General features: G+C 28.3%; 1 pseudogene; it reads left to right on the plus strand.

Annotated features, from left to right (window-relative positions):
* The first annotated feature begins 2,988 nt into the window (after positions 1 to 2,988).
* Positions 2,989 to 3,751, plus strand: LOC136084970 (uncharacterized; annotated as a pseudogene).
* Positions 3,752 to 4,012: the final 261 nt, after the last annotated feature.

The raw sequence follows: 4,012 nt of genomic DNA on the forward strand, positions 1-4,012 counted from the left end.
AGAGAAAGACAGCTGATTTGGCAATCTTCTCAAAATCAATGTACAATTTGTAATTTATATGTTGATAGAATTAAATCAAATCATCGCCTCATTGAAAATCATAATGTCTATCAATATGAAAGTGCAAAGCATGAAGTTATAAAGTATATGTTGTTTCAAAATGTGACTCAAATCGATCATTTTCAATTAGATCAATATTGTGTTGATTATTTTAGAAATACGCAAAGAGATGGCATAGAAAATGATTTATTAAAGTTATATAAAATTTATATCATTTTAATTGAATTTCAAAAATGTGAAAGAAGTCGTAACGGAAAATTTTGTCATTATTTTCTAATGTCTAATGATGAAATGCTTGATATTCTCAATGTTGTTAGAGGAGAATTACATTCACATGATGAAATGATGATGGATGACTATTTAATTTTTGATTGTTTTAAAAATATCATAGAGCATATTGCCATTTTATATGATAATAATCCTTTATTTGAAAATTTATATATATGTTATTTGGACTATGTTGCAAAATTAAATTTAATTGGAAATCTATGGCAACGAGTCATGCTTGTCAAGGTGCAAAAGGAAATTTACTCTGTGCCCGTTCTTGATACAATGATGACAAAACAAGAAGAATGTATAAAATATTTAAAATTTATTTGTTTGAGGTATTTTGATTTTGCGGTGATTGATCATGATCATTGGACAGGGAAAGTATTAGGGCTAGCTCACAACTATTGCAATTCACAGTATGGACGAATTAAACCACCTCAAGTAAACATATATGCTCATAATGCCTCATTTGATATTTTGGTGATAATAACAAAATACATGTCCGAATTGACGCGTTATCCGTGGATGCAAATGCATAATGAAAAACAAGAATTTCAACAACTTTTTTCAAGTCATGACATGTCTGAATTATTTTGTATTGCCAACAGTTTAGGAAAATTAAAAACTGTTTCTTACAAACATGTAAAATTTTTAGACAGTTTAAAATTATTGAATTGTAAACTGGAAGACGCAACCAAAAATTTAAACGAAGAAATGAAAGACAAATTAAGAACGAGCATATTAGATTATTTATTTTTACAAAAATGGATTAGTTATGAACAGTACACGGATTGGACTTTAAATCCATCTTCTACTCAATTTTTTACTGGAAAAAGTTGTTTTCCCTATGCAAAAATCAACAAAATGTATTTGAATATGTCGCGTACACATCACATCAATGACTTTTTAGGAAATTTTTTGAGTGAAGCCAAAGATGAACTAGACGAACGCAAGCAATTACAAGTGCCATTTGTTAATATTATGAAAATGTGGAATTTATTAAATTTAAAAAATTATGGACAATTACTACATATTTATAATATCATCGATGCTATATCTCTTTCTTTTGTTCTATACGATTTTGATAATAGAATATTTCAAGAGTTAGGTTTTCACATTTTTCCTTTTCACTCGATTTTTTCATTTGCAAGTAAATACAATTCGTATGTGGGAAACATTTGCGTTCATCATATTGTGAGTAAACCTCATCACGACATGATTGAGATGTGTATGAAAGGAGGAATGTCAACTAACGGTTTACAACCTATTGTCATTTTAAATGAAAGTGATAACAGTGTCATGAAAACAAAAATAAAAATGTGGGATTAAAATGGACAGTACGGTGCAGCTCAATTAAAGGAACTTGGAGTCTCAAATTCATTCAACTATGAACTGGTCCCAAATTATAGAAAGATATTATCATCAAGAGGGGACATTTAAAAGAAGTGCAATGATTCATTGTATTTTAAGAATTAAAAAAAAAGCCCATGCTACTTTAAATGGTTTTTCCCCGCTCGTGACACGAGAAAAAATTAAAATGGAAGAGCTTTCTCCATTTAAAATTTTCGATATAAGACAAAAAAATCAAAAAGGATATAAATTGAATATTGCCAATAATGCTAAATTAGTTTATAAATATGGAGAACACGAAACTGTAGAAACTTTATATGGCTTATAGAAACACAACATGTTGAAATTATTTCTACACAAAGGGTATTTGGAGTTGTCGTTACAAAAATGGCTGAAAGTTTTGTTTCTTATTTGTCTGAAAAAAGGAGACAGGCTAATATTAGAGAGCTTACGATACGAGAACTGCAACGGCAACCACGACAATTTATGTTAAATATTTATCCGTAGGCATGCGTCCTGGATGGGATTCCCTGGTGTGCCGTTTTAAAACTTTTTCCACAACGTCCAAACATTTAAACTCGCGTTGTCTGAAAACGGCTCCAAAATGGATGAAAACAGTTCTTGTTCAAAAAGTGCACCAAAGTAAGTTTAAAATTACTGCATTGAATTTATGAAGTATACATAAAATTTATAAAGATATATATATATAAATATATATATATATATGTATATATATATATATATATATATGTATATATATATATACGTATACATTATATTATACATATATTATATATATATATATATATATATATATATATATATATATATATATATATATATATATATATATATATATATATATATATATATATATGTATATATACATGATATTATACATATATTATATGTATATATATATATATATATCTACATATACATTATATTAAACATATATTATATATATATATATATATATATATATATATATATATATATATATATACACATGTTGTTATATTATGTATTGTTCATATGGGTTGTTGATAATTGTGTTCTTATTGTTTTTTATTCTGTTAACTTATCATTTTATTATTTGTTACTGTATATATTTTGCTGCCAAAAAATTCAAGTTTACTAAGTTTTTTGTTTCTTAGTTCAATTAGATGGACAGGGGATCATGATGTGTTTTTTCTTCGTGAAATTTTGATACATGAACTATACCAGTTCAAAAAAGGGTCCATAGAAAGAGGGAAAAGTTGGGAAAAGATTGCGAGTGTTCTTAATTCTACAAGTTAACCATTTTTTAAAGTTAAGTCACGAGCTTTAAGAGATCGTTTAAATGTTTTAATTGAAAACCATAAAAAAAAAAACAGAGATGAAGAAAAGGCATCTGGAATTGATGTCATAGAATCAGAGGTTGATATAGCTGTTGCAGATATAATCGATAGATTCAAAGAAGCAGATGAAGCACACACATCGCAAAGTGATGCCAAAAAATTAAAAGAAGTTGACGATCACAGTAAAGCTGCAGAAATGCGAAAGCGTAGTATGGAAACTTTATCTGAAACTAATGAATGAAACAAAGGAAAAGCATGCAAGCGTACAAGAAATAATGGTTCAGAAACTATTATATACTTACGAGAGAAAGGAGAAAGAGATGCGGTTATTAAAAAGGAAGAGCTTGAATTAAAAAAGCAAAGTCTTCAGAATCATTGTGATATGTTGAAGCTGTTTCAACAGCAACAAACAATGATGCAGGAAATGGTGCAACAACAATCGCAGCAGCAAGCGTCAATGGTTGAAATAATAAATTAACTTTCCAGGAAATAAATGACATTTATTTGTATATTATTGTAGTTTTATTTTTATACAAAGTATTCTTCAAGGGTAGGTGGAATAATATCAAAATAATTAGATGCCTGTGAACCATATAAACAACTTCGACCATTATTTAGTAAAGCGCAAACTATGTACATTTTCCCCACAGCATTTAGACCAATTTTTAAGTTTTTTCTAAAATCTAAAAATTTAAAATAATTCAAAATATCTCCAAACAACCATTCAACTGATACTCTGACTTCACTCATTTTTTTGTTCCAAATTTTCTGTTGTGGGGTTAACACTCCACCTTTAAATCCAGTTTGTAAATGCACCCTAAGAGGATATGCAGGATCACCATAAATACATAAAGGGTTACCTGCAGTATCAAATGAGTGTTGTCCTAATAAGTTTAATAAATTAGAATCCGCTAACATACCACTGTCATGTTTTTTTCCTTCAACTGGTCCAAATAAGTTAGTTATAAGTCCATTTGGAGCAACAACAGATT

Source organism: Hydra vulgaris, chromosome 09 (assembly GCF_038396675.1).
Source record: "Hydra vulgaris chromosome 09, alternate assembly HydraT2T_AEP".
In the NCBI taxonomy this organism is placed as follows: domain Eukaryota; kingdom Metazoa; phylum Cnidaria; class Hydrozoa; order Anthoathecata; family Hydridae; genus Hydra; species Hydra vulgaris.